Below are 20,151 nucleotides of genomic sequence, written 5' to 3'. Positions count from 1 at the left end.
AAAAGCCAGAAAGTCACCCAAAACACCAGTTCTGGTGATGCACCAGCTGGACAAGGTCTGCTAAATCCACAGGGACTGTACACTTGGTGAAACTGGGAGTCTGCGATCTGAGTGAATAAGCCTACTGAATATCCAGCAGCCACACTGCAGTGTGGGGAAACCATGGGTAGGTGTTTGGAGGTGGACTATTTCTTTTTTAAAAAACCCAAAAGTGGCTGCAGATATGGCAGCCAGCACCACAAAATGAAGAGCAGCAGGAACAGGCTGTGTGAATGCCTCAATATCTGGTGTAGATGATAGCCTTTCATGCACCTGCTGCTAATTGCCTCAGAGCAAGGCAGGCAGAGGTGAGCCAAAGGGGGAAAATAACCATGCCCTTTGCAGCCATCTTCCTGGTGGTCTGGGAACACTCCTGCCCAGCACCAGCAACACAGCCCAGAGTTGCGCCAAAAAACCCAGTGCAATGGGAAGTGTTTCCAGCAACACATGCACATGCCACAATATCTGGCATGGACAATAGCCTTTCATGCACCCATAGCTAATTGTCCTGGAGCTAGGAGGCAGAGCATTGTGAAAAGGGGAAAATTAACACACTCCATTCAGCCATCCTCTCAGCGGGCTGGGAATGCACCTACATGGCCTGGTGGCCCAGAACTTCCCATGAGGGACAGTGCACACTTGTGATGTAGCACAACCTTCCCTCAGCAGAGGCCCTAGAAGGGCATGGCTTGGAAGAGGGACCCACTAGGAAATCCCAGGGACCATATGCCAATACCAAGGACTTATGGGTCAGTGGTAGAGACAATCTGTGGTGAGACTGAAATGAAGATTTAGACTCTTCCAACAGCCTTAAATCCCCAGGAACACCTGGAAGGATTGATTATTAAAGCTGCCCTCCCTCCCTAACCATTCATACATGCACCCTACATTCAGGGCAGACAGCACAAACAACACACCCAAACTTGATACACCAATTGGAACCCACAAGAATCAAACCTCCACACACCACAAAGACAAAGTTTGGGAGAACTGACTTGAGGGGAATTGGTGACTCACAGCACCATCTGCTGATTAGTTAGAGAAATTGTATGCCACCAAGCAGTAGATCTGACAAATTAGAGATTAGTCTTTGAATAATCCCACATATCCTAAAAGAACTCTATCAAGTAAAGCAAATGCCAAGAGGCCAAAAACAACAGAAAATTGTAAAGCATATGAAAAAACTAGATGATATGCATAACCCAAACCCAAACACCCAAATCAAAAAGTTCACAGGAGGCACAGTACTTAGAGCAATTAATCAAAGAACTAAAGAAAAACAAGAGCATTGCACAGGATATAAAAGACATGAAGAAGAGCATGGCACAGGATATAAAGGACATGAAGAAGACCCTAGAAGGGCATAAAGAAGAAATTGCAAGAATAAATAAAAAAAAGATGATTTTATGGAAATAAAAGAAATTGTTGACCAAATTAAAAAGATTCTGTATACTCATACTACAAGACTAGAGGAAGCTGAACAATGAATCAGTGACCTCAAGGACCACAGAATGGAAAATGAAAAATCAAAAGAAAGAATGGGGAAAAAAAAAAAAAAAAAAAAGAAAAGGAGGAGTAGCAATATTAATCTCAGATAAAATAGACTTTAAATACAAGGATGTCATGAGAGACAAAGAAAGTCATTACATACTAATAAAAGGGGCAATTCAACAAGAAGAAATAACAATCATAAATGTTTATGCACCCAATCATGGTGCTACAAAATACATGAGACAAACACTGGCAAAACTAAAGGAAGCAATGGATGATTCCACAATAATTGTGGGAGACTTCAGCACATCACTCTCTCTTTTAGATAGACCAACCACACAGAAGACCAAAAAGGAAACTGAAAACCTAAACAATCTGATAAATGAATTTGATTTAACAGACATATATAGTACATTACATCCCAAATCACCAGGATACACATTTTTCTCTAGTGATCACAGAACTTTCTCCAGAATAGATCATATGCTGGGACATAAAACAAGGCTCAAAAAATTTAAAAAGATTGAAATTATTCAAAGCACATTCTCTGACCACAATGGAATACAATTAGAAGTCAATAACCATCAGAGACTTAGAAAATTCACAAACATCTGGAGGTTAAACAGCACACTACTAAAATAAATGGTTTATAATGTAGAATGTAGGGGAACTAATGATAGAAAGTAATTAATGAAGGGGGAATGATAACCCAATAAGAACAGATAAGCTATTGTGGGTAAATTTAATGTTCTGGGAATGCCCAGGAATGACTATAGTTTGCTAATTTCTGATGGATATGGTAGGAACAAGTTCACAGAAATGTTTCTATATTAGTTTATTTTCTCAGGGTAGAGTAGGAACATGTTGGAAGTAAAGTAGTTATTTTAGGTCAGTTGTCTTTTTCTTACTCCCTTGTTAAGGTTTGTTTGAATTTTTTTTTATTGTATATCTTTTAAAAAAATTATTTTGGTATAGTTAATTTAAAAAAAAAAGAGTTAATTAAAAAAAAAAAACAATGAAAAAATATGCAGAGCCCCCTTGAGGAGCTGGTGGAGAATGCAGGGGTGTTGAGCTTCCCCACCTCAATGGTTGCTGATGTGCTCACAGACAGGGGACTGGTGGTTTGATGGGCTGAGCCCTCTACCACGGGACTTGCCCTTGGCAAGACTATTGCTGCAAAAGGAGAGGCTAGGCTTGCTTATAATTGTGCCTAAGAGCCTCCTCCCAAATGCTGCTTTGTTGCTCAGATGTCGCTCTCTCTCTCTAGCTAAGCCAATTTTGCAGAGGAAATCACTGCCCTCTTCCCATATGGGATCTGACACCCAGGGGAATAAATCTCCCTGGCAAAATGGAATATGACTCCTGGGGAGGAATCTAGATCTGGAATTGTGGGATGGAGAACATCTTGACCAAAAGGGGGATGTGAAAGGAAATGAAATAAACTTCAGTGGCAGAGAGATTCCAAAAAGAGCTGAGAGGTCACTCTGGTGGGTACTCTTATGCACAATATAGACAACCCTTTTTAGGTTCTAATGAATTGGAATAGCTAGCAGTAAATACCTGTAACTATCAAACTACAACCCAGAACCCATGAATTTTGTGGACAATTGTATAAAAATGTAGCTTATGAGGGGTGACAATGTGGTTGGGAAAGTCATATGGACCACACTCCCCTTTGTCCAGTTTATGGATGGATGAGTAGAAAAATGGGGGAAGAAGAAAAAAAAAAAAAACACCCAGTGTTCTTTTATACTCTAATTTCTCTTTTTCACTTTAATTTTTATTCTTATTATTTTTGTGTGTGGTAATGAAAATGAAAAAAAAATTTTGGTGATGAATGAACAACTATAATGGTAGTGTAAACAATTGAATATATGCTTTGTTTTGTATGACTGCATGGTATTTGAATATATCTCAATCAATTAAAAAATTATATACTGGCTTTTTCTTCTACTTTATCATCTCTCAGTCACTGTGGATTGCTGGTCCAGACCCCACCTCTTGAATTTGCTGTCCATCAACATCAGCCTGGCTGCTGGGTCCTAATCAATTCATGGAGAGAATCTAAGCTTCAACCAATCTGGGAGGGACCCTATCAAGTCTTGTTGATGACTGAGATGACAGTCTGAACAGCAGAAAGAGGCTGGACTCATTACACATGGGTAAAGGGACAAGTGCCTGAGCCTAACGAGAAGTACTCAGCATCTCAACCCAAATCCTGGATAGTGACTCCCACCTTGGATCCCCAAAGGATCACACTAAAAAGACAATAGTTGAAAAGACATACTAGGAAGGCAGGAGGGGCTGGATTAGATCCTGTGTTTGCATTGTGCTCTGTGTATAGCTTAATCGTGAAATTGCTTGTACTGATCATAACATTGCATATTCAAGGTGTAACAGGTTCCGTTAAATTGGTTACAAACAGTCAAAGGCTTAGAGTCCCAAACTTTAAAGTTTGATGCTTGTCAAGTAATTAATTGTGGAAATCTAGAACATCAGTAACAAGTATTTATGTGGGCAGACTGTCCAAATAGCAAGACTGTTGGGGGAGTGAACATTTGGGAGTATAACTTAGGAGTCATCTGACCCCTGTTACTCTTGGAACACTGTTTGGTGGACAACACAGTATAAGGGATGGGTTTCACCCATGTCGGAGGGAATACCATTAAGGGAAACTTGACTGGAGTCTAACTCTCCAGTTCAAAATGACCCCAAGGTCATTAGAGTACTTGAGGCCAGAAACTTAAAGCAGACCGTAGAAATAGAGACAGGTTACAGAGGTACAAATGCCTTGGTAGACTGGGTCAAATATACTGTCCAGAGTCTAAACAAAAGCAACTGTTACACTTGTGCAACAAGCCAATGCACTGCTCAAATTGTGCCCTTCTCCTTGGGTATGGGAAAACATGAAAAGGAGTTTAAGTGTATGACACTCCTCTTTCAAAATGCTACTCCTGGTGAAAGTTGTAGTATGTTGTCCTCCTTTTTCCCTCCAGTCCAGAAGGGAAGTGTCAAGGCCATACCAGCTTCTCGCCTTGGTCCTGGAAACCACTCTGCCTGTCTCTCCTGATGGGAAGAAGGACTCCAGGATCTTGGAACCATGGCCTGTGTACATGAGCGTGGAATGTGAATAAGGATAGTACTGGAAACTCCTCCAGGTTAGCTATACCCCGAGCAGACCTCTGGCGGAACTGTGGGAAGGGCGTTCTCCTTCCAACACTACCTGAAAAGTGGGGAGGAACTTGCGCTCTGGTTCGATTGGCTATCTCTTTCACCCTGGCATTTGAAAGTAAAGAAAAAGCACCAACCCAAGGCAAATGAGATAAAAGAAATGTACAAAATGTACGTGGTTCCTTTAATGAAAGAATTTATTTAGATAGTATACGGGTTCACCAGGGAGTTCCAAATGAGTTTAAGGCTAGAAGTCAAGTGGCTGCAGGATTTAAATTGTTCTTATTCTTGTGGGTCACTGTCAATAAAAATGTGGGTTGGATCAATTATAATCAGCAAAAATTTATCAACTATACCATGGATGTCATTTAGGGAATAGCAGAACAGTTAGATGCCACTAGCCAAATGGCATGGGAAAATAGAATGGCCCTAGACGTCAGGCTAGCTGAAAAGGGAGGTGTCTGTGTTATGATTAGGGGACATTGTTGCATGTTCATCCCCAATAATACAGCATCTGATGAAACTATCACCAAAGCTTTATGAGGCTTAACATCCTTATCTCAGGAACTAGCAAAAAAATTCTGGCATTAACAACTGACTCACAGGGTGGTTGGAAAATTGGTTTGAGAAATGGAAAGGAATTGCAACATCTGCACAGGGGTTAGTTCAAAGACTCATTGAAACTGCCCTAATCAAGAATATCAGCAGAATAATCTATACCCCCCTTAAGGAGAAAGATCCCTATAGTGAAGAATGTGAAAAAGCTCCTAGCAAATTTGAGGAACTAAAATGTGAAAACTAAAAAGGTTTAAAAAAGAAAGAGGAGGGAATCTGTAAGAAATGGTTAAGTTTAGCTTTCAGATAAAGGTCACATGGAATGGGGAAGATGGAGATTGGGTGGAAGAGCTGACTTAAACTAGCCCCATGGTGAGGAGAAGGAAAGAGAGAGAGAGCACCATGACATAAGTCTAGAATCAGTGCCAGTTCCTTATATGGGAAAGATAACTAGGGTTACTGGAATTTAAAAGATTGTGGTGGTATGGTCAAAGGTGGGGACTCTCAGCAAAACATTTCCTGATAGGCTGTAAAATTCAAAATCTCAGAGGCATGCTAGTTAGCTCTCTCAGATAGGCTGTAACCTCTGGAGTACCCAGCCAATGGGGAAACAGTTGAGGGACATGCATATTATGTGTAGGATATAACTGTCACCATGGTTTTTTTTTCTTATTTCTGGCATGCTTGCCATATTTCTGGCTGTGCATCCATTCTTGCAAGACATTGAATAAATTCTTTTCTCCTCTACAACTGGGTGAGTGTTTTTAAGGTATAATGTTTGTTTCTAACACAACTAACTGTAGACCTGACCCTGAAGGGCTCCCCACAGGGGAAGAAAATATGGTATTTAAAACCCCCTCACCTGGAACTCTTCTATCTACTAATGAAGACTCAGTTTATATAATGTTAACCATTCAGCTGTCCAATTTAATGCTTACATGTGTTGTTAATTTTTGTTTTAAAAAATGTGTATTATTTCAATAATGCATTAACTAAAATGTTTTGAGTATTTAGTATTATTCTAACAAGTTTATTTTAATGGTAATGACAAGTTGTGAAATGTTTGCTTAAGAACAACTTCCAGAATTGTTTTGGTGACTTGAATGTGGAGGGTATGAGAGATGTTTTTATTGAAGGTAAAAGAAAGTAGTTTGTCTTAAATGACTGGTCGCTTCAGAATGAAGAAAAGAAAAGGATATGGAACAAAACCTGAATGAATATAGAAAGTTGCAGAAAGTTGGTGGAAAAGGAAATTTATTACTGTGGTCCAGGTTAAAAAAATGATAAAAACTAGCTATATGGCTTAATGATGAAACCTCACAATGGTCAAGGTTCAAAAATGGTAAAAACTAGATATAGAATAAACCAGACTGCCTGGTCATTTTATCCTTTAGCTATTTTAGCCCCAGGCAATACTTGTGCTCTAATTAATATTCAGTGGTGTAGGTATGTGCCTGTCAATTCACAAAATGTAACCCACACTCTTCATCATATACAAAATCACATACAAAGTAGTGATCATTTATCTAATGATTCTCTTGTCTAAATGGTGGAACTCATTAACTTGGCCATCGCACCACTTGCTATAGATTTATTACCTCTCTGTACCAGTATATTAATACTATGTTGTTTATTGTATTGTTGTTGTGAATTATGGATGTAAAGTCTGTCCTATGGTCAATGCAAACTGTTATGCAGGGGTGGATTGAGGCAGCCCCATGGCCTGAAAAGAACAGACCTGTGGACCTTGGCACACAGCAGTCTGAGTGACCTAGGCAGCTAATGTTTAATCTATCATCATTGTAAGCCAGTAAAGAGAAAAGGGTAAATTAACCTTCAAATGTAACTTTAAAAACACGAAATGGGAAGTAAGCAGGAAGCGAAAACTCTTGGTCCCACAAAAGAGCAAAACGTAAATGAACCCCAGACCTTCTGCTGTCAAATATTAGTCTACCTGCTTCCTGGCTCCCAAATGATCAAAACTCTTGTCCCATGCTTGCACCCTTAGGAATGTCTTTGTCTCAAACCCTTATAACTGGCTTGTTGTCCTTTTTAATCATGTGATCCACTTCCCTGTGAATGTGATGCCTGCCTGGTGTAAGAGAGCCTTCATGATCTCTCCATGACTTCTCACCCTGTTGGTAAGCCCTGAATAAAAGTTGATGTATCAGACAATGCCCAGTGTCTTCTTTGGGCTCTGGACTGGCAAAGCCCTCATGGGACATGACACCCACTTATATTCTTTTCGGACTTTGAACCTACAGAACTGTAAGATAATAAATTTGTGTTGTTACAAGCCACTGGTCATTGATTTCTAATGGCATCAATAAGAAACTAATGCAATGCTGGAGGTTTGAGATTGTCTTTCAAAATGAAGAAAGTCAGTGCTGTGGGTGAGAACATCATAATTTTTCCATATTTATTAGGTTTGTAAGTAAAAATTTAGAGTACTAGCACCTAATAACTATCCCATTGTGATTGTTTTATTTTTAATGCAATTTTATTGTGATATATTCACACACCACAGAATCCATCCAAAGTATACAATCCATAATTTTGCATTAATCACCATGATCAGTTTAAGAACATTTTCATTACTGTTGGGATTTTTTTTTAAAGTAGTTTTTCCATTTCAAATTTTACTTCCTATATTTTACATTTATGCACTCATTTATATGTTAGCACTATCTACATTGGATTTTTAACTTATCCATTTTATAGGGAAAGTTTAAAATTAGATTAAATATGAATAGAGTGAAAGTCACTGTACTAAATTTTATAAGGGTCATGAAACTTAAAATGAACAGATATGAATTGAGATTGAAGCTAAGAGTATGTTATGGTTTAAGTCCAAGCTAATGCCAGCTTTAACTTACCCCTCTGAACTGTAGCCTGAGGGATTTAACATTAAATATAATTAACATTACAATTAATGTACTTGTTCTCATTGATTATTCTCGGACAATGGTATGCATTATCAAACACTCTATAATAGTGCTTTTCAGTTATAAAGTAATGTTTATATTTTTAAATCTCAAAAGAGAGAAAATATTGACTGAGACTGGGAAATATGCTACAAGAAGAATACAACTTTCAGCTAGATGCCCAATAATTCTCAGGTCATGACAGGTATGATGCTAGGACAAGAAGTGTGCATAATATAAAAACTAATCAGGCCATTGTTTCCTTCATCAGATAAAGAGAGAAACTCAGAGTGAAGCCTGCATGAGCTGGTAAAGAGGTAAGGAGAAAACTTTACATCCAGGGACTTTAGTATGGGCAGAAAAAAGGAAATAGAAATAAGAATACAAGCAAGTAGCAGGCATATACTACACCAAGATGCAGGAGGACTAAACCAGCCAATCTTAAGGAAGGTAAATCTTATCATTTAAAATAACTATATCACAATGTATTAAGAAGATTGAGGATTTTCTACTTTTTAATGAAACTATTTTTTATAATGACATCTGAGTTCTATTCAATATGTTCTCCTTTTGTACACTCACGCTGATTCAAGAACATATCACTTATAATCAGTATGTTCATGTTGTATTTTAATGTGTGTATCTCATTACTACAGAAAATATAGTCTGATTTGGTGAAAAAATATTCTATCTATATGTAACAATCATTTGCTTAATTATGTCTTAATATTGCTAGAGAATGTTACAACAGTTTTTATTTGCATGAACCCAAAGTTTTGAATTATAGTGTGTGGGAAAGCAAACTTTCCTAAAATTGTAAACATTACACTCTTTATGGACTAAGCTGTCATTTTCATCATCATATGCACATAGTCAAATAATTCATTCATACTTTATTCTTTAATAAATTAAGTGACTGAAATGTGCCAGGCAGTGAAGAAAATAGTGAAAAAAAAATCCTATCCTTTAGATAAATAAGTAAATATGGTAGAAAGCTTAGATAGAGTGGCCAGTCAATGTCTCTGTGGTAGACTGAATTATGTATTTCGACAAAGACATGTTCTTAATCCACATTCCTGTGGGTGTGAAACCATTGTAAATGGAACCTTTGAAGCTGATATTTTTAGTTAAGGTGGGACCCAACCTAATCAGGGTGGACCTTAATCCATATTATAGGAGTCCTTTAGAAGCAGAAAAATTTGGACACTGTTAGTCAGAGAAGGCCACACAGGAAGCCAACCTCAACTGGAAGAGCAGACACAAGGAGAGAGAGATCACCGTGTGCTGGAAGGCAGAGCTGCCAGCCAAGGAACCCCAAGCACTGTGGCAGTCCAGCGCCAGAACACTACAGACTCCTGGGAGAAAATGTAGCCTTGCTGAAGCCTTGATTTTTGAATTCTAGTCTCTGAAACTGTGAGACAATTAATGCTTATTGTTTAAGCTAACCTGTTGTGTGGGATTTTTCATAGCAGATGGGTAAACTGAACGAGTCTCCTTGGGTAGATAAATTTGGAGTAAACACCTGAATGAAGTAATGGAGCTAGCCACCTGAACATCTTAGGGAAGAGCACTGTAGGCAGAAGGAACACCAAGAGCAGAGACCCTGGTGCAGGACGATGCTGGAAATAACAACCAGTATGGATGAAGCAGAGGAATAAGGGGGAAACAGAAGGATAAGTGACACAGAGGAAAGGAGTGGAGGGGTGATGTGGTACTTTAGGTTGTATTAAAATTGTTGGCATTTACTCCAAATGAAATGACAAGCCATTATTGGGTTTTCATCTTTGGGATAACTTGATCTGATGAATTTTTTTGAATAAGATCCCTGGCTGCTATCTTGAGAATAAACTACTGGGCTTCAGGTGGGGGTAGGGGGAGTCAGAGGCAGAAGCAAAGAGAACAGCTTGGAGGGTATTGGAATAAAACAGGTAAGAAATGATGGTCACTAGACCATGGTGATGGAAGTTAGGGTGATAAAAAGTGGTTTATTATGGACATATGTTGATGGTCAAGTCAACATAATTTGCCCCAAATGTGTCCAAAAGAAGCAACAAAGATAATACTACTGTTTTTGACTGTTGGAACTGAAGACATGGATTTACCATAAATTGAGATGGAGAAAACTTCAGGATGAGCAGTTGTTTGGAGAATCTTAGAAGCTCATTTGGATTATGTAGGTTTGTGGCAATAATTGAACACCCAAATGAATATCAAATAGACAGAGGATCTGAAGAGAAGTTGAATCTGGAAACAAATTCAGGACTGTAATCATATAGATAGTATTTTAAAACATGAGAGTGGATGAAATCACCAGGGGAATAAGTGAAGAGAGAGGAAGAAGACACTCCAAAATTAAGATGGCATGGGTGTGTATGTGGGGGGGGAGAGATACCAAAAACCAGATTGTTGTAGTGTCCTGAGAAGTGAAGCAAGGGTTTCAGTTAGGAGAAAGAGAGCTAATGTGTCAAATGCTATTCCCAGGTTAAGAGAGTTGAGTATTGAGAAATTACTAAGATTTACCAATGTGTATTTTACAGTGATCTTGATAAGAATAGTTTTTGATGGAGCAATAGGGGCAAAAAATTTGAAGTGTACCAAGAGAGAATGAGAGGAAAATTTTGGAGTTATAGTGGGGTTGGAGAAATATTTCAAGGAGTTTTGCCCTAAATATAAGGAAAGAAATGGTTCAGGTTCTAGAAGACAGAGAGAATCAAGAGAGGAATTTGTGAGGAGGGCCTTTTGTTCTTTCAGGTGGGTGAAATAGTATGTTTGTATGCTGATGTGAATGATGCCTTAGAGAGGAAAGAATCAAGGACGCAGGAGAAAAAAGGGTAGTTACTAGAGCAGTGATCTTCAGAGTAAAACAGAGGATGGGATGACCTTAAGTTAGATGCATAGGGAGTTTTTCATAGAAACAGAAGAAGCTGAGACCAATACCCTTCTGATTGTTTCAATTTTGTCAGTGGAGTGAAGATATCAGGTTACGTGTTGGAAGCTAAGGACAGAGGAGAAAGTATGAAGGATAATGTACAAGTGAAAGAACAAGGAAAATATAGGTCTAAAACACAGAAACAACAAACCTTCCCAAAAGGTTTACTTCAAATATTTCTTTACTTACCATGACAGTTATGTTTCATGATTCCAGTGAATTTTGAGGAGCAAAAGGGGTTCATTTGTTAGAAAGTTATCTATACTACTTGTGCATTCTATTGTAACTGCAGAAAAAGAACCTAGGGCTCTTGCAAAGTAAAAAGAAATCCTAGACTCCTTGCCCTTGTAAGATAGGACACATATCAGTAAACTTCTCAGGAGTGTAAATAGCCCATTAAGATGCCAATTAAGTTCTTGTCAAGGAGAATTATTTGTCCTTCCTCTCTCTTAACTGTTCTTTTTTTCCTTCTGCATTTGAAATATGTCTCTGTCTGCAGAATATCAATTCACAACTAAGATAGTCCTGGAGAAGCACAAAAATCTCTGGCAGTTGCAAATAGTGCTTCAGTTCTCATTTGGTAGAGAATACTTCCCTAAGCAACATTAAATTTTGACACTTTTATTTCAATGGTTAGAGTGAATCTCCCACGAGGAAGATTGTAAAGACCTCAGACTTCATTTAGTATTAGAAAGGAAGATGATATAGAGATCCTGCTTTGATATGGCAATTTTTGAAAATTTTCCAGTTTATGTTAATTGGAGAAAGCATTCTGACTAATAATGTACTAGGGCTCCTAATTTTCTGCATCCTTGCCAACAGTTGTTATTTCTATTTTTAAAGTAATAGCCATTTAGTAAGTGTGAGATGGTTTCGATCTGAATTTTCCTAATGGGTAATGGTATTGAACATCTTTTCATGTACATATTGGCCATTTGTGTATCTTCTTTGGGAAATATCTATTCATATCTTTTGCCCTTTTAAAAATTGGGTTGTTTGTATTTTTGTTTTTCATTGAGTTGTACGAGTTCTTTATATATTCTGGACATTAAACCTTTCTCTGATATATGGTTTCCAAATATTTTCTCCTGTTCTGAAGGTTGTCTTTTCACATTCTTGATAACATCCTTTGATGCATACAACTATTTAATTTTTATGAAGTCCAGTTTAACTACTTTATCTTTTGTTACTCATGCTCTCAATGCAAAGTCTAAGAATCCATTGGTTAATACAAGATTCTGTAGATACATCTCTATATTTTCTTCTAAGACTTTTATAGTTTTAGCTCTTATATTTAGGTCATTAATCAATTTGGAGTTAATTTTTGCATGAGGTAGTAGTCCACTTTGATTCTTTTGCATGTAGATATCTAGTTTTCCCAGCACCATTTGTTGAAGAGACTATTTTTTGTCCATTGAGTGTACTTGGCCCTTGTCAAAAACCAGTTGACTATGGATGTTAGGGTTTATTTCTGGGCTCCAATTCTATTCCATTGGTTGATATTTCTTTGTGCCAGAGCCATGTGGTTTTGATTATTATAAGTTTATAATAAGATATGAAATCAGGCAGTGTGGATCCTCCAAATTTTTCCTTTTAAAAATGGTTTTGGCAATTCAGGGACTCTTGCTCTTCCATATGAATTTGACAATTGGCTTTTTTATTTCTGTAATGAAGGCTATTGGAATTTTAATTAGGATTACATTGAATCTGTAAATTGCTTTGGGCAATATTGAAATCTTACCAATATTTAGCCTTCAATCCAGGATCACAGAATATCTTTCCATTCATTTAGGTCTTTAATTTCTATCATGACAAGGATTGTAGTTTTCCGTGTACAAGTCCTTTACATCCTTGGTTAAATATTATTCCTAGATATTTTCTTCTTTTATATACTATTGTAAATGGCATTTTCCCTTGATTTCCTTTTCAGATTGTTCATAGCTAGTGTATAGAAATGTGAAAATGGAATGGTAAGTAGTTTTAACAACCAAAATGATCTGCTTGAACTCCCATTTTTCCCCAGGAAATACAGAGAGGAAGTAGAAAATGAACTGAGGCTGGCTGGCATACCAACAATCCTTTGTAGTGCTAATTAAGCTGCCTACCTCCATGGGAAAGAAGGAACTGTAATAAACAAGTCCAGCAAGCCTGCTTATCTTCCACCAATAAGCCCATTCCTACATAAACACCTTGGCAAAGTGTCCTTGCAAATTTATGGCCCATTACCCAAAGATATCCTGCCCTGGACAACTCACATAGCTCATGTTCTCCTTGCCTTCTCCTCCCCATCCCTCCACACCCTTCCTTTTTTTCTAAATAGCTATATAAACTATTTCCCCACCATTTTTCTGTAAGCAGTAACTTTCTTTTAGTTCTACTCAATGCATGTCATTTAGCTCAATAAATTTATTCTGTACCTTGGTTTTCAGAGTCTTTTTTTCAGCTTAACAGAAACATCACTGATTTTTGAGTGTTGATCTTGTCCCTGCCACTTTTAAGATTCATTTATTAGCACTAGTGGATTTATTGCAGATTCTTCAGATATATAGGATCATGACATCTGTGAATAGAAATAGTTCTACTTCTTACTTTCCAATTTGGATGCCTTTTATTTCTTCTTCTTGGCTAAATGCTCTTGCTAACACTTCCAATACAATGCTGAATGGCATTTATATTTTCCTGCTTTGACTCTTGACTTGGATTCCATTAGTGATACTTGAATTCTTATACTAGATTGCTCTCTATCCTTAACCTTATTTCTGTTGAGATATAATATACAACCAAAAGGATTCTAATGAATACTTGGTGATAAGTTGAATTTAGTTGATAAAGATAAATCAAGGATTACTCCCAGTAACTAACTATGGTCACTGGGTAGATGGTAAGGCCATTCACTGATACGTGAGGAAAAAGGGATTAAAAAAATTGCTAAGCCAATGAATTTTGTAAACAGGTTCTAATAAATGCTTATTCTACCTAAATACATGTATATACACACATGTATACATATATTCTATTTCACTGTACAGGAGAACACAATACATGAATTGAATTTGAAAAATGTTAATTACAATAAGTGTTTAAAAAGTTGTTTTCAAATTTCCTTAATCAGTGTTCCACTGTTTAGTACTTAAATCTCTTAGTTATGAATTCAACAGTTATACTTCATCCTGAAAGAGCTAAACTTCTTTTTCTTAAAGTTCAAAACACTTAAAACTGGAATCATAGGAAATATACATTTAGAATAAAGCACTGCATATCAGGTAAAATAATTCATTCAGGTTTATTTTTTGTTGTTCTTTTATATAAGATATTAGACAATCATTTAACAATTCTGGAGTATTTCTGTTCTCAAGAAGGTTAATGCATTGAAGAGTGAAAATTGTACATATGGCCTTATTTAAAATATGTGGTTTTAATCGGATAGTCAATTAGATAGGTGGAGGAAATGAGAGATAATATATATTATCTTTCATTATTGTCATGTCAAGGTTTCCCAGTAACTACATCACATGTATCCTGTATAACCTTCTTCCTTCTTTTTCCTCAGTTATGTCATTGCCAATGCATAGGACTGTTCAAATATTGACTCACAATTCCTCATTTTCTTGAGCTCCAACAGTCTTCACTTCTGTTCATTTATAGGCCTTCAGTAACAGCAACACAATCCATATCATGTGAACCAAAACCTCAAACTCACATATCACACTCTCCAGCCTTAATCTTTCTTTACCCTTGAATTCTTCATTCCATTAGCTTTGCTTTTTCTTCCAACCCTATGATATCTAGATCACTATGGCTCAGCAATTAATTTGCCACTGGCTCTGCAAAGAATATAACACCTCTTCTCTTGTTCTCCAAGAGGCAATATCTCTACCTTATTATCTTGCATATCATAATGCTCTATTTAAGTCTCCATTGGGCTTTCTTCCTCTGAAAATCCTTTAAGAGCTCGTGTTCTCTGAAGTGCAAGATTGGATATCTTACTTTTTCACTCTACATGCTTTTCCTGTGCAATCACATCCATTTGCATGGGTTCAACTACTATTTTTATTCTTCTTTTTCCCAAATGAATATATTTCATCCCAGACTTCTTTCCTGAGAGGCCCATGCATATAACTCACTGCCTTGGAGAGATATACATGGGTGTCTCACAGGAAACGGAACCTGTATTAAACAACATCATTCTAAATAACATATGGTTAAAGAAGAAATCTAATGAGAAGTTAAAAAATAATTTGAACTAAATGAAAATGGATATACAGCATGATAAAATGTGTGAGATGCAGAAAAAGCAGTTCTTATAGGAAAATTTATGGTATTGAATGCATATACTAGAAATAAAGAAAAATCTCTAATCAATAATATAAGCTTCTACCTAGGGAAAATAAAAAAATAAGATTAAATTAAATCCAAAGTAACTAGAAGAAAAAAAAATAGTGTAGAATTCATTGAAACTGTAAACAGGAAATTAATAGAGAAAATAGAAGGAATCAAAAGCTGGTTCCTTGAAAAGATCAATGAAATTAATAAATCTGTGGCCAGGCTAGCCAACAAAAAAGAAAGAATACAAAAATTACTAGTGTCACAAAGGACAAAGGGTTCATTGTTGCTCATCCCATGGACACTAACAAGATAATAAAGACTATCATGTACAATTCTATGACCATGAATTTGATAACTTAGATGAAATGGACAAAGACACAATCTACCAAATTCACACATTCTTAATAGGGTTCTATCTATTAAATAAATTGAGTCATCAATTAATAAAATTCCAAAACAGAAAGTGCTATATCCAAATGATTTCACTGGTGAATTCTACCAAACACTTAAAGAAGAAATAATACCAACTCTCTTCAATCTCTTCCAGAGAACTAAAAGCAGAGATAATTCTTCCCAACTCCTCCTATGAGGTCAGCATTACACAATATCCAAAACAGACAAAGATATTACAAGAAAGGAAATGTACAGACCAATAACTCTCATGAACATAGATGCAAAAACCCTCAACAAAATATTTGTAAATCAAATCCAACAGGGTGTAAAAGTAATTATGTGCCACAACCAAGTGGGATTTATTCCAGGTATGCAAGTCTAGTAAAACATTCAATTAATGGAATCCATCACATCAACAGGTGAAAAGGAAAAATCATATGGACATATCAATAGATACCAAAAAAAAGCATTTGACAAAATGCAACAGCTCTTCATATCAAAAACTCTCAGCAAACTGAGAGTAGAGAAGAACTTCCTCAACTTGACACAGAGTATCTACAAAAATCCTCTAGTTAACATCATACTGGATGATTAAAAAGTAGAAGCTTTCCCTCTACAATGGGGAGCAAGACAAGAATGTTCCCTCTCACCACTCCATTCAACAATGTACTGGGAGTCCTCACTAATGCAAAGACAAAAGAAAAGGAAATAAAGGGTATACACAAAGGGAAGGAAGAAATAACACTGTCTTTGATAACAGATAATATAATTGTCTATGTAAAAAATCTCTAAGAATTGAGAAAAAAAACTCCTGGGTCTAATAAATGATTCTAGCAAGGTTGTAGGATACAAAGTAAATAAATAAAAATAAATTGTTTACCTATATACCAGCAATGAACACTTGGAATTTGAAATAAAAAACACAGCACCATTTAAATTAGCATCAGTTATATGTATGATCTATAGAAGGAAAACCACAGCACTCTATGAAAGAAATCAAAGATCTAAATAAATTTTTAAAAATCTAAATTAAGAGATAAGAAGACAATATTTTAAGATTGGTTGGTTCTTCACAACTTGATCTACAGATTCAACACAAATTTATATGCTCCTGCTCTTAGAAGAAAATGTGCTGCAATTATTCTATTCATTTCTCAGCTGCTTCTATTTTGGGGGTCATAGTACTTTTCCTTTTGACTTATTTTCTACTATTTTTTGCTTCTTTATGCTGCTCCTCTATCTCTCCTTTTGTTTTCTGGTTCTAAAATTTACGAGATGTGGCAAAAGATCCAGAATAGCCAATTCAATACAGAACAAGAATAAAGTCAGAGGACTGATGCTACCCAACTTCAGGACTTACTATGAAGTTACAGTGATTAAGATAGTAAGGAATTGGTGAAAGAACAGACAAGTAGATCAGTAGAACAGAACAGAGAGCCTAGAATAAACCCACACAAATATAGTCAACTGATCTTTGACTAAGGAGCAAAGCAATTCAATGGCAAGGACAGTCTTTTCAGCAAATGGTGCTGGAGAAACTGTGCAGCCATAAACAAGCAAAAAAAAAAAAATGAATCTAGATGCAGACTGTCTTAGTATCCCATCTGCTAAAACAAATACTATACCATGTGTTGGCTTACACAACAGAAATTTATTGGCTCACAGATTTGAGCCTAGGGGAAGTTAAAATTGAAGCATTAGCAAGGAGACATTTTCTACCAGAAGATTGTACCACTCTGGGACTGTCTGGCAGAGATCCTTAGTCCTTGGCTTTAATGTCACATGGCAATACACATGGTGATTTCTTCTCCTTTCTCCTCTGAGTTTCCTTTACTTCTGGCTCCTTCCTGTGACTTTCTCCCTCAATGTCTGAATTTCTTTCTGTTTATAAAGAACTCCAGTAACATGGATTAAAGCCCAGCCCAATTTAGTTGGGTCCACACCTTAGCTGAAGTAATGTGTTCAAGAGATCCTACTTACAATGAGTCTACACCTACCAGAATGAAGACCAAGACCAAGAACAAGTCCAAATTGGGGTATACAATTCAATCACTAGGCAGACCTTATACCTTTTGAAAAGATTAACTCAAAATGTATCATAGAACTAAATATAAAATGTAAAACTACAAAACTTCCAGGAAATAGCATAGGAGAAATTCTAGATGGTCTTGAGTTTGGTGATTACTTTTTTTTTTTTTTTTTTTTTGGCTTAAACAACACAAATTTATTTTCTCACATTTCTGTAGGCTAGAAATCTGAAATCAAGGTGTTTACTAGCAGACTTGGTTCCTTCTGGAGGCTTTGAGGGAGAAACCATCCCATGCATCTCTCCTCACTTCTGGGGGTTGCTAGCAATCCTTGGCTTGTAGCTGCATCACTCCCATTTCTGCATCCATTGTCACATAGCCATCTTCCCCATGTCTCTTCTGTGTCTCTATGTCTAAATCTCTCTCTCCTTTCTCTTTTTTTTTTTTTTATTAAATTCAGTTTTATAGAAATACATTCACACACCATACAATCATCATGGTATACAATCCACTGTCCACAGTATGATAACATAGTTATGTGTTCATCACCACAATCTATCTCTGAACATTTTCCTTACATCAGAAAGAACCAGAACAAGAATAAAAAATAAAAGTGAAAAAAGAACACCCAAATCATCCCCCATCCCACCCCATTTGTCCTTTAGTTTTTATCCCCATTTTTCTATTCATCCATACACTAGATAAAGAGGTGTGATCCACAAGGTCTTCACAATCACTGTCACCCCTTGTAATCTACATTATTATATAATTGTCTTCAGGAATCCAGACTGCTGGGTTGGAGTTTGGTAGTTTCAGGTATTTACTTCTAGCTATTCCAATACATTAAAACCTAAGAGTTGTTGTCTATATAGTGCATAAGAATGTCCACCAGAGTGACCTCTCAACTCCATTTGAAATCTCTCAGCCACTGAAACTATTTCATCTCATTTTGCATCCCCCTTTTGGTCAAGAAGTTACTCTCAGTCCCACGAAGCCGGGTCCACATTCATCCCCGGGAGTCATATTCTACATTGCCAGGGAGATTTACAACCCTGGGAGTCGGGTCCCACGTAGAGGGGAGGGCAGCGAGTTCACCCATCATCATTAGGTTTTTAAATCATGCTTGAGACCTTAGGAATCTTTGGAACTTTTACTTTTTGTCAGAACTTCTCTCAAAGCTTTTTCTGCTATATGTCATCAAAATGTTTGCTCCATTCACTCCTTCAAATCTCTCCTTACACTGATCGTAGAGCTCATTGCATGTTTATTTCTGTCTTTCCCACTAGGTGGTTTCTTATTGGGGCTCAAGATTGTCTCATCCAACTCCAAGCCCTCAATTCCTGCTGGAGTATCTGGCACAAAGTAGCTGCTCAATAAGTGCAAATGAAGCCCAGTCATCAGCTTGGTCTTGGGGCCCATGCCTAGGAGGTCCTGCCTAGGGAACCTGGGGCCACAGGGGAATGGGTCACACGTTTGACTGTGTGGCTTCATGGTCTGTGTTAATTAAGTGTGAATAAGTATTAAGTGGCAGTTTAAGCAGGGTGGCCTAATGGCTTTGGTGACTCTGGATGACTCTAAGTACATACAAGGCCAACTGAGTTTTCATCAGGGTTTCCTGGATAGTGCCTTAAGGAGGAAAAGGGAGTCAGAAAATCAATATTCGATAAGTTACATGTTAAAGCTATTATCCAATACTGTTAGTGTATGATTTCAAACATTGGAGTAAGCGAGTCAGAGCATCTTACTGTCTGCTTTAAGATTTAGTTCCTGGGGCTGTTCACATTTACATGCATGGGGGATGTCGATATTTGTTAAATGCCTGAGCTTTTCTGTTAAGAACCACCTATGATTGAGGCTGAGTTAAGAATCCATTGAGCAGGCCTGAACAGGGCAGTACCTTTGACCTAAGTTCATTTGTTTCATAGCTTAAAGTAATCCCAGTCCTTCCCCCCTCCAAGGAAATGCCCTTCCTCTATGTAATGATAACGAATGAGAACAAAGACAGGCTTCTCACAGAGTAACAGAAGCCAAGTAAAATATGACCAGAATGCATTTTGTCCTTTCTTCCTTCAGATCTATTTTATATGTAAAGGGAGGGAAGAAGAGCATATGCGTGTTCTTGCTGTCTTGTGGGAAAGAATCATGGAAGCTTATTTTTCTTATTCTCATTGCAATAGTACTGCCAACTCCAGCCCATATGCCTGCCTTAATGAGAAGATTAAAGACCTATTAATGCCATTCATTTTGTTTCTAAGCAGTAGGTTTCGGGAGAGCTAAACATTCTTTCTCAGTTGAT

At 37.1% G+C, this 20,151-nt stretch overlaps 1 pseudogene; it reads right to left on the bottom strand.

Annotated features, from left to right (window-relative positions):
- Positions 1-19,346, bottom strand: part of LOC119530410 — a 103,814-nt pseudogene extending 84,468 nt beyond the window's left edge.
- Between the last annotated feature and the right edge of the window lie 805 nt (positions 19,347-20,151).

This window comes from Choloepus didactylus, chromosome 3, assembly GCF_015220235.1.
Source record: "Choloepus didactylus isolate mChoDid1 chromosome 3, mChoDid1.pri, whole genome shotgun sequence".
NCBI classification, from domain to species: Eukaryota; Metazoa; Chordata; class Mammalia; order Pilosa; family Megalonychidae; genus Choloepus; species Choloepus didactylus.
The sequence above is the reverse complement of the archived record's forward strand: the minus strand, read 5'-3'. Positions and strand labels throughout refer to the sequence as shown.